We start from the raw sequence: 12,572 nt of genomic DNA, 5'->3' as shown, positions 1-12,572 counted from the left end.
CAGTGGTTTAACAGTTAAGGTGTGCTTATTCCATGGTGGTGAAACTTAAATACAGGCATAACTAACTCTATGATGAGTGGCTATGAGCAGCAAATCAATTGAAGGGATGTTTCCTTGGGGATATGGTCTGGTCCCAATATAAGGGACACATGGGAAAGGCTCTCTCACTCTCTTGTAAGCTATTTCCTTGATGTAAATTTCACTTTATGTATATATATATTTAACTAGTTTTGCTTCTCTAGAAAGTACAGCTTAAAACAACCCCCAGTTAGTTGGATTGGCACAGTGGCAGCAGCAGTGAGATCAAGCATAGTGACCAGTCAGTGTTTCATTCTGTTTTGCATAGCATTGCTATGAGTCGGACCTGACTCAAAAGCATCTAACAACAGCAACAACAATAACATTTTATCTTTTTGGTGGCTATTGTAAATAGTATTGTTTTCCTGATTTCCTTTTCAGAGTTCTCTTTATTAGTGTAAAGGAATTTGACTAGTTTTTGTATGTTGATCTTGGACCCTGTTACTTTGTTGAATATTTCAACGAGTTCTAATATTTTTCTTTCTGAGTCTTTGGGATTTTCTATGTATAATATCATTTCATCTATAAATAGTGTTTTACTTCTTCTTTGCCAGTTTGGATGATTTTAATTTCCTTTACTTGCTTTCTAGCTCTGGCTAAGACTTCCAGCACAGTATTGAATAGGAGTGTTGGTAAAGGGCATCCTTGTCTGGTTACTGTTTGCCAACGGAATGCTTTCAGTTTCTCTGCATTTACAGTAATATTGACTGTTCTTCTAGCATACTAGTATTGAAAGATGTATCTTCACACCCACTAATTCGAATTTCCATTACTCCTTTGCCTTTTAAAGTAATGTCTATTTCTGAAATCTTAGTATTAATCTTCTGGATTTCTATGCTGTTAGTTTTTTTTTTTTGTATTTACTTGCTTCTAAATTTGCATTTATTTGTCTGTTTGTTCTTGTAGTGTTTTCCCAAATTCTTCTAAAGTTTTATCTGTGTTGTCTTTGCTTTCCTCAATCTTTCTATTGATCCTTTGAAGGCACCTACTTAATGTTCTTTTGAATCCTTTTTCAGTTAATTCCATTACTTTTTCTCCTTAAGAAACATTTCCTAGCTTTGCATTTTGGTCATTTGTTTGAGTCATTCTCTCTTGTTTCTTTGTGTGAGCTTAAGTTGTCTCTTGTCTTGGGGGCATTGTAGAGTTGTTGTATTTATAAAAACAAATGGTGCAGTTGTTGGCCAGACCAAATGATTTCATGGGCTTTATATGGCCCATGGGTTGGGTGTTTCCCACCCCTGAACTAGGGGGCTTCATCTCAAAGTTGTATAAGTTCTAGGAAGTACAACTAGTGCCAAGATATTGTTAAAGGGACCATGTGTTCCTTGAATGGTTTGTCTGGGGAGCAACCACTGCTTTCATTGTGTTTGCACAGACTACTACTAAGATGGCCTTCCTTCTTAATAGTTCTGGGTGACCCTTTTAGTTCCTGCAGATCTCTCCAGTACTCCTACGTCATGCCTGAAATTGCAGGAATTATTCTGTTGCCTTCTTGTCAGACTGAGATTAAGAGAATTTGTTATATTTATGTCTTTATCTGTCCAGGCAATCTCTCTGGAGTCTTACCATCTCCTTGCAGCTCTGTCCAGTAAGTGTTAGGAAGATGTCCATTGTTTTAAGTTGACACACCTCTATTTATGGAGCCCTAGGATTCTGCCCTGGAGTAGATAAAGTTTTCTCTCAGGAATCCACCGATTTCTGTGCCTAGCACCCTTCTCTATGATTCTCCTCTCCTGACCACCTAGTCTGGGAAATCTTTTGTTAGTTTTTCTCTTTCTTTGTGGAACCCTGGGTGGTGGGTTGGACCCATGTTGGGACAGCAGAATAAGCATTGAACTGTTAATCACAAGATCAGCAGTTCAAACCCACCAACTGCTACTTGGAAACCCTATACATGGTCACTATGAGTCAGAACTGACAATAACAGTGTCTTAGTGTGGTTAAGAGTGATCTGATCCAGATAATACCCACCTGACCTGGCTTCAGTGACTGGATGATTAGAACTCAACTAGAAGAAGAAAGAAGACGAAAAAAAAAAAAGAGTAATCTGATACAATTTGATGAACTTAACCTACATCTATGGATGCAGTACCTCGAAAGAGGGAACAAATCTTTACAATGAGGATCATTCCTCATCTACTTTATAGAGTAGACAGGGGTGGGCAACTCAGACATTGGCTACCCAAAATGGGGCAGGGGGCTACAAAGGCAAGAAGTGACTGGCTTACAAGCTTTCAAGAGGGAGCCTAGATCCAGAGGGCTCGGAGGAAGGTAGAATCTCCACTGAGTATTATTCAATCTGTCTGGGTAGGGCTAATGAAAGGAGATGGGGATAGGTCCCTTGTGGTACAATGGTGAATAATTGTTATCAGGACTGACTGGGTTGGAGATGCAAAGGTAGATGTTTTGTAGCAAAAGGAGGGGAATGATTGACTTTGCAGCCCAGGAGCCGAGGTCCCTGGAACCATCAAGGGAGAAGAGAGAAGTGTGAGACCCTACCCAGAGAAGCAGGATGCCAGAGATGGAGGCAGCTGGGGACTCTAGACCCAGAGAGGGAGATGGGCTATGTGCTGACGGCCGGTTGGGGGGCAGGCTTGCAGGGTATACCCTTTGGTTGGTTGATGATGCATGGAGGGAATTGTAACCATGGCAATGAAATGATATACGATAGGATGAATGTAAAACTAATGTTCTTCCATGTAAGTTATCACATAATTCACAATAAAACATTTTTTTTAACTAAAAAAAAAAGAATGATCTGATCCTATAAAGATTTCAGCCTAGAAAACCCTCTGGAGGATAGATACATGTTAACATGGGTGACAGGGCAGGTAATATACAACAAGAGGGAGGTTGGCAGAGGAAAGGTAAAGGTAGCAAGAGACACAGGGAGGAATGCAAGTTAACGAAAATAGAGGTGAATACTGGAATTGTGGTGTGGCGCCACAGGATAAGCATTGGACCAAAAGACTGGTGATTCAAACCCACCAGCTGCTCCTTGGAAACCCTATATAGAGTCTCTATGAGTCGGAACTGACTTGATGGCACTTAACAACAACAATAGCTATTCACTGATGGTATGTTGCAATCATAAAGCAAAGTATAAAATTTGGCGAACATAAAACTGATGCTCTGCTCCATAAACAGTCACTCAATTAACAATAAAAAGGTTTTTTTTTTTTAAATACCAAAGATTGTATGATTTCTTGATTTGAAATGTTCAGAAAAGGCAAACTAGAGTGACAAAAATTAGTGGTTGACTAGGATTAAAGGGATTTACTGCTACTGGGTACATGGGAAATGGATGAAATTTTTGGGGATAATGGACATGTTATAAAACTGTTTTGTGGTGATGGTTGTGCAATTGTGTAAGTTTTACTAAAATTCAGTGAATTGTACTCTTAAAATGAATATCATGGAGTGTAAAATTTACCTCAATAAAGCTGTTAAAAAAAACCCCAAACCCTCTGGAGTAGTTTACCTTTATCACAGCTCTCAGAAGTTTCACTATACTTAAGTATGCAGTGTTCAGAGAAGAGAGAAATTAATGTTTGCTGTGGAAACAGCGAGGCTCCATGGGAGTGGAATTAGAATTAGCTGTGGGCTTTGATTTATTATTTGAACACATGATACATTCTGGACAGATAAAAGATCAGACAGCATACATTCTAGGAGGGGAGAATAAAGTTCTTCAAGGCCCAAGTACCAGGGAAAGTGAAATAAAGATCATTGATACAGCTGGAAAAGTTCTGGAGAGCCTTGAATCCCATGCAAATAAATCAGTCTTAACATATGAAGCAAAATTTCCTAAAGTGAGTTGTTGTTGTGATTGTTGTTACTTTGCCATCAAGTTGGCTCCGTAGACAACAAAACTAACTGTTGTCTGATTGTGGGCCATCTTTACAATCAGTGCATTGTGGTGACCACTGTGTATTGTAAGTTCCTTTCAATCTATGGACCCATCTTCCAGAACTATATCAGGCAATATGTTGTGATCTACAGGGTTTTTATTTCTAATTTTCAGAAGTTGACCATCTGGCTTTTCTTCCTAGTTCTGCTGAAACCTTTCCACCATGAATAATTTTGCAGATATTTAGAATACTATTGTTATAACTATCAGCATCCTAGCAACACACACACCACCACAATATGAAAAACTGACTGGTGAGGGGTTGTTATATGTATCAAAATATGGACATACAAGCATATATAAAAGTAGACTACTGGGATCAATTTGTTGTTGCTGATAAGAGTCGTTGAGTTGGTTCTGACTCATAGCAACCCCATGCACAGCAAAACAAAACACTGCTTGGTCTTGCACCATCCTTAGTAATTGTTTTGCTTGAGCCCATTGCTGCTGCCATGCCACGATGTCAATCCATCTCATTGGGAGTCATCCTCTTTTTCTCTGACTCTCCACTTTACCAAGCATAATGTCCTTCTCTAGGGACAGGTTCCTTCTGAAAATAGACACAAAGTATGAGAGACGAAGTCTCTGCATCCTTGCTTCTAAGGAGAATTTTATCTGTATTTCTTCCAACACAGATTTGTTTGTTCTTCTGGCAGTTCATGGTAATTTCACTATTCTTCTCCAAAATAATAACTGAAGCGCATCAATTTTTCTAAGATCTTCCTTGTTCGTTGTTCAACTTTCACATGCATATAAGGCTATTGAAGCACCATGGAATGGGTCAGGCACATCTTAGTCCTCAAACTGATTATCTTTGCTCTTAAACACTTTCAAGGAGTCTTGTGCAGTGGATTTACCTAGAACAGTATGTCATTTGATATTTTGACTATGGTTTCCATGAATGTTGACTGTGGATTCAAGTAAAATGAAGTCTGTGACAACTTCAATCATTTCTCCATTACTCATGATGTTATTCATTGGTCAGGAGTCCTGGTGTGGTGCTGTAGAATAAGTATTTGACCTCAAGGCTGGTTTGAGCCACAAGGTCAGTGATTCAAATTGTTTCTCATGAGCACAATAAAGTGTTCTGGAACACCCCTTCTTCACAATGTTATCCTTAGAGTGTCATGATCCGCACAGTTAAAAAACCTTTGTGCAGCTAAGAAAGCACAAATAAACATCTTTCTGGTATTCTTTGCTTTCAGCCAAGGTACATATCCTTCGCTATGGGTCGGAACCGACTCGATGGCACATAACAACAACAACAACATATCCTTAGTTCCACATCCTTTTCTGAATCCAGCTTGACTTTCTGGAAGTTCCCTGTCAATGCACTGTTTTGAATTATCTTCAACAAAAATTTACTTGCATATGATATTAATGATACTGTTTGATGATTTCCACATTCTGTTGGGTCACCTTTCTTAGGAATGGGCACATTCCATTTGGTGGCCAAGCAGCTGTTTTCCAAATTTCTTGGCATAAATGAGTGAATATTCCCAGTACTTCATCAGTTTGTTGAAATATTTCAATTTGTATTCCATTAATTCTTTTCACCAGTAAAACAGCTTGGATTTCTTCCTTGAATACCATTAGTTCTCGATCTTATGTTACCTCTTGAAATGGTTGAACAATGACCAGTTAACTCTCTCTCTCTTTAAAACTTCTAAAGTTTTTATTGTGAAGTGAGTGAAGGTTTACAGAGCAGATCATCAGTTTTACACTCAACATATAATATACTTTGCTTCATTACAATGACTGCAATCCCTTCCATGTACCAATAGTTAGTAGCTTTTAAACTTCTATTCACTTTAATTAATGCATTCCTCCCTTTGTCCCCTACTATCTTTATTTTTCCTCTGCTAACCATCATCTTGCTGCATATTGCCTGCCCTGTTGCTCACGTTAACTTGTATTTACCCTTTAGTTAATGAATAATTTTCCCTCTCCTATCCCTCTGTAAAGGAGCTCTGGTAGTGTAATGGTTACGAACTGGGCTGCTAATCTCACAGTCATCAGTTCAAAACTACCAGTTGTTCCGAGGGAGAAAGATGAGGCTTTCTGCTCCTGTAAAATTTACTGCCTCAGAAACCCTGTGCAGGGTCACTATGAGTCAGAACCAACTCCATGGCACATAACAACAACAACAACATCCCCCTGTAACCACAATAGATTGCTTCTTTTATTAAGAAAACGTTTCTTAACTTTTTACAATACTGGTCTTATACAATATTTGTCCTTTTATTATTGTCTATTTCACTCAGCCTAATATACTCCAGGTTCATCCATGTTGCAAAGTGTTTCATAGATTCATCATTATTCTTCAAAATTATATAGCATTCCACTGTGTGTATGTACCAAAGTTTGTTTAACCATTCTTCGGTTGGTAGGTGTTTAGGCTATCGGCACCTGTTTGATGTGTCTCTTGTAGACAGCATATTAAAGAATCCTGCTTTCTCATCCATTGTGCTTTCTTTGCTTCTTGACTAGTACAACCAATTCATTTATATTAAGTGTAATTGTCAATAGATATGAATTGATTGCTGTCATTTTTCTCTGTGTTTTTTTTGTGCTGCTGCTGTTTTCTTTGTGCTACATAATTTCCTGTGTTGGACTCTTTTTGTTTGTGGGTTTTCTTTTCATTGTCAGTTTTGTTATGTTAATGTTTACTAAATCTTTCTGATTTTCCTCTTTTCTTATTTTGATGTGCAGGTGAATTAATTTTCTTTGAGGTTACCTTGTAATTTATTATTTTTTACCTTTTGTTAAAACAGCCTGTTTTATCTTAAAATCTGCTTGACTTCCTTGTCAATGAAAAGCTCTGTATATATACTATTCCCACTTTTTGTTATGTGTTTGACATCATTATGAATAAATACCTTTGTAGGTTTTTTTGTTTTTGTTTATTAAGTTTTTATTGTGAATTGAGTGAAAGTTCACAGGGCAGATCATCAGTTTTACATTCAACAAATCATATGCTTTGTTTCATTACAATTATTATAATCCCCACCATGTACCATCAGTTAACAGTATTTCTCTCTATTCATTTTAGCTCTTTTTTAAACACTCAGGCATATATAATAATTTACATCACCAAAGAGCGTATTCTACAAGTCTGTGCCTCCAGACCACCAGCTCTTAATCCCTCTTTTCCCATGCATGAGTCTACAGTCCTCAGCTGCTTCCTTTCTCCTTGTTGCCATCTCTGCCTCTATCTCTGGTGTTGCTGCTTGTGTTTTCTCCCTTGATTGTCCTAGAGTCCTCTGTTTCTGGACTGTAAGATTAACTACTCTCCCATTTTTGTTACAAAACTTCTACCTTTACAATTGTGACAGTCACAATTAATCATGATAGCAACTACTCGCTATTGAATCATAAGAATCTTATCCCCATCTCTTTTTACCAGACCCATCTAGACAAGACAAACACTATTCAGTGGGGACTCTATCTTTCCCCACACACTCTTAAACTAAACTCCTTCTTGAAACTTTGTAAGCCAGTCACTTTGTACCTTTATCATCCCTCATTTTAAGTAGCCAGTGTCTAAGTTGTCCATCCCTATCTATCCTGTATACAGATGAGATGATATAGCATTGATACTTGATGTGAAGACTCCTTCCTTCTCTGTTGATATTTTGAGCTACTACCTCCATGAGTATAGGTCAAGTTTATCAAATTGTAGCAATTTACATTCAGTTCCTTTATCAAGAATTGTGTTCTTGGACGAGTAGACCAGGCTGGAGAGGCTAGAACAACAGAAGATACTTCTTGAAAGAGAGACCTACAGGAAAAATACAAAACAATAGAGGCAGACAGACTGTTACTACAAGAAAAAACAAGTTGCTTGCCCAGGAAACATCAAGGCAAGTGGTTGAGTCCCCTCAGTGCAAACCCCCTTCCAAGAATAAGACTCAATGGGAATACATGCTCTGATTGATGACCATGCTTGTCACCAATAAGGGGAAGTGAGGGAAAAACAGCAGTGAAGTGGCAAGCTAAGCCCTACAATGTGGAGAGCGAAGCGTTCAGCTGATGAAAAGAGAGGGCATATGCACAAGAACACCCACACTTGCCGATAATACCCACTTGACCTGGCTTCAATGACTGGATGATCAGAGCTCAACCAGAAGAAGAAAGAAGAGGAAAAAAAGAGTAATCTGATACAATTTGATGAACTTGACTTACACCTATGGATGCAGTAGCTCAAAAGAGAGAACAAATCCTTACAGCAAGAATCATTCCCACCACCTCCACACACAGAGTAGACAGGAATGGGCAACTTGGACATTGGCTACCCCAAATTGGGGGTGGGGGGGGGGCGCTACAAAGGCAAGAAGTGACTGGCTTACAAGCTTTCAAGAGGTAACCTAGAGCCAGGGGGCCTGGAGGAAGGCAGAATCTCCAGTGAGTAGTATCCAAGCTGTCTAGGCGGAGCTGATGAAATGAAATGTAGATGGGTCTCTTGTGATACAATAGTGAATAATTGTTATCAGGACTGATTGTGAGGGTTGGAAATGTAAAGGTAGATGTTTTATAGCAAGGAGGGGAGTGATGAACTTTCCAGTCTAGGAGCGGAGGTCCCTAGGACCATCAATGAAGAAGAGCCGAGAGCAGGACCCTACCCAGAAAAGCAGTGATGCCTGAGATGGAGGCAGAGATGATGATGTGGAGAGATGGAGTAGCTGGGGACTTTAGATCCAGAGAGGGAGAGTGACTGTGTGCTGAAGACTGGGGGGTGAGGGGAGTGTACGGGGCAGGCTTGCAGCCTTTGGTTGGTTGATGATGCATGGAGGGGATTGTAACCATGGCAATGAAATGATGTACGATAGAATGAATGTAAAACTAATGTTCTTCCATGTAAACTATCATATAATTCACAATAAAACATTAAAGAAAAAATTGTTTTCTTTTTTATCTTCCTCTAGTCGAGTTCTAAAGATCTCTGGTAGTATAGTGGTTATGAATTGGGCTGTGAACCACAAGGTCAGCAGTTCGAAACTACCAGCTGTTCTGTGGGAAATAAATGAGGCTTTCTGCTCCCATAAAGATTTACAGCCTCAGTCAGCAACCAGAGAAAAAGAACGTAATAACTATAAAGACAAAAGAGAGACAGGAAAATGGAGCTATAGGAGAGTAAAATAAGAAAGAAAAAAAAAATTTAAAGCATTTAAGAATAACTAAGAAGGAAAAAGAGGGACAGGGAAATGGAGCTATAGAAGAGAAAAATTACAGAGAAAATAAAGGAAAAAAAGTAAAAAAAAAAACAAACCACATTGCACTTAGAAAAACCAGAGCGAGGGAAGATTCAAAGAGAAACAGAGTAGAGAGAAACAAAAAGGATCAAAAAGGGAAAAAATTATTAAGAGCAGAAATGAGAAACAGGCAAAAATTAAAAAAAGGCAACTCAAAGGAAACATAGGAAAGAAAATTCAAAAGAATGGAAAAAGAAGAAGGAAGAGAAAGAAAAGAAAAAAACAACACTATGAAACAACAAAAGGAGAACCAAACCCAAAAACATAAACAAAACACAGTACAGCTGTTTGACCAAGAGAGGAGAAAATTACTGGGTGCTCTTGCAAACCAAAGATCCTGCAAGGTGGGTGTGAGAGGGATGTGAGAGCAGAGCTGCTGGCCCTAGATGGAGTTCCTGTAGGTCTTGGTGTTTCCTATGTTCAGGTCACTCAGTTTGGAAGTAGTTCATGAAGGCCCTTAATGGAGTTGGTTTCAATGTCTGTTAGGACCACTGGCCATCTTGGGGCAGAGTGACTGGTTAAATGCTGGTCTGTTGACTCTCCAGGTTCTGTAGGTCTAAAGTTGAGCCTGCTTGAATCCAGACACCAAACTGGATACCCAAAGTGTTGCAACCAGCCCCTGTTTCCTACTGGTATGGTCCCCAGCCATGTTGCTTGGAACTCCAGGAGAGCTGAGTTTTGCACTGGGGATGAAAGAGGATGGGAGCTACACCTCTGTACACCAGGAGAGAGTGGGAAAAAAGAAGGAATCACACTTTTCCCATTGCCTGTCTTAATTTGCTCTGCTAAAGCTGTTCACAAGGAGCTCTGGTAGCATAGTGGTTACGAATAGGGCTGCAAACCTTAAGGTCAGCAGTTTGAAACTACCAGCCACTCCACAGGAGAAAGATGAGACTTTCTGCTCCCGTAAAGATTTACAGCCTTGGAAACCCTGTACAGGGTCGCTATGGGTCTGAACCGACTCCATGGCACGTAACAACAACAAGAAAGCTGTTTACAAGATGGTTATGTCAAGTCTGGTCAGTCGTTCACAAGTTAATCTCCCTCTCTCGCAGACCCTGCTCAGCTTCTTCTTCTTCCAGCAAGCACTCAATTCACTTTTCTAGTCTCTCCTCTGAAGTTCACAGAATTTTCATCTGTGTCTGTTTCATTTGGTCTCTCTTATCTTTGTTTTTGGAGTCCTGATGTGGCACTGTGGGTTAATGTGCTGGACTGCACGGTCAGTTTGAACCACAAGGTCAGCAGTTCAATTCAAGCTCCTTGGAAACCATATATAGTGTTGTTATGAGTTGGAACTGACTCAATGGCACTTGACAACAACAGTCTTTGTTGTTGAACAGTTCTTTTTGCTGCAGTGACTCTGTGTATACCTTCTATCTTCTTTTGATTCTTTCTGCATTATTCAATCTTTTCTCTATAGAATTCTTCAATATTGTATGTGGTCAAATTAGGAAAAATTCACACATTCTTTCAAGAGCCTGGCATACTTGTATGCTGAGATTTTTGTTGTAAGTGGAGACTATACCAGTAAACCAAGGATACAGTTCCTGCTGCAAGGGAGGAGACAGAGGCAGGCAGGGGGAGGGGGCACGGCATATTATGCAAGCATTTCCAGTGGAGCATGTTCTGACAGGAGAACAAGGAGATATATGGGAACCGATAGCCAAGGGCCATGACCTGGTGTGCATTTCAAGGAAGGTCCTGTCTGTGGAAGGCAAGTTTTAGTTGAGACCTGAAGTAAGAGTAGGAATTTGCCCACTGAGAAGTGCCAAGCAGGGGGAAAGTTATATGCAAAGTCTGGGAGGAATGATGGTGTACATTTGATGTTCTGAAAAGATTTCCGCATGACTGGAGCGTAGTATTATCAAGAGTTTTAAGCTGGAGAAAATGTCTGGACTTCTTTAGGCCTTTGGGCTTTGTCTTAAGGGTTTTGCACAGTAAGATGATTTATGTATTTTAAGATTACCTTTGGTATGGTTGGAGATGGATTAGAGGAAATGCAAACTGAAAGCAGGTAAATCCAATTGGAGGCTGCTACAAGAATCTTGCTGTGGTGCTGTAGGATAAGCAGTTGACTGCTAACCACAGGGTTCGGGTTTCAAAATTACCAGCCCCTCCATAATTCAAAATTACCAGCCCAACCCTGTACAGCATCCCTGTGAGTCAGAACCAACTAGATGGTACTTAACAATAACAACAGAACTGTAGCAGTAACTTGAACTAGAGTGGTGCTAAATGAAGATATAGGAATGACCAGAAATATGTGTGTTGGAGGTGGGGGTGGGGGTGGGGTAGTGACTGTTCATTTCTGATATTGATAATTGAATGGAAGATAATACTATTTACTAAAACAGGAAATACTTTTAAAGTATACCGTTGCCGTCATTGTTAAGTGCTGTCAAGTTAGTTCCAACTCATAGCAATCCTGTATAAGATTTTTGAAGAGTAGTTGATGGGTTTGAAATTGTGACCTTGTGGTTCAAAGTCCAGTCCAAAAAGCATACTAGGTTAGTAAATTAAACATGTTTCTTTACTGCAGGATTTTGATTTAGTGCACTGAGAATAAGAGGATACATTGTTCTCTATTTTCTAAAGACAGTTGACCAATAAACCTTTTGTTTTCTCAAGAGAATAAACAGCCCACAAGACAAAGGCATTGGCATCATCAGTTTAAATGAGGACTAAGAAAGCAGTCTTACAAGAGATCGATGAGAGAGGATGCTACCAAAACAGAGTCAGATTTCCTGGGTGTAGAACAAATCAGTTGACCATTTTGAGTCTCAGTTCATTCACCTCTCAGTGGGTTTGGAGCGAGTTTGTTTCGACTCATAGTGACTTTGTTTAGGGTTTCTGAGGAACATCTGGTGGGTTTGAACTGCCGACTTGTGGTTTGCCGTCCACTGCTGATCATATAGCACCACACCTGGAGTCCATAGAATGCAAGTGACCTTGAATTCAGTCTTGTCATTGCCACTTCCCAGCTAAGTGGCTCTGGATAAGTTTATTTCTCTGATCCTTAATTTGTTCATCTGTACCCTGTGGATTGTTGTTGTTGTTAGATGCCACCAAGTTGGTACTGACTCATAGCAACCCTATGCACAGCAGAACAAAACATTGTCTGATCCTGGACCAACCTCACCACTGTTGCCATGTTTGAGTCCATCAATGCTTGCACTTGGCCAATCCATCTTGTTGGGGGTCGTCCTCTTTTTCTCTGACCATCCACCTTACCAAACATGATATCCTTCTCCAGCAACTGCTTGCTCCTGACAATATGCCCAAAGTATGAGGACGAAGTTTGGTCATCCTGGCCTCCAAGGAGCACTCTGGCT

Source organism: Chrysochloris asiatica, unplaced genomic scaffold, assembly GCF_000296735.1.
Source record: "Chrysochloris asiatica unplaced genomic scaffold, ChrAsi1.0 scaffold00190, whole genome shotgun sequence".
Lineage (NCBI taxonomy): Eukaryota > Metazoa > Chordata > Mammalia > Afrosoricida > Chrysochloridae > Chrysochloris > Chrysochloris asiatica.
This window is presented reverse-complemented; position numbering follows the sequence as displayed.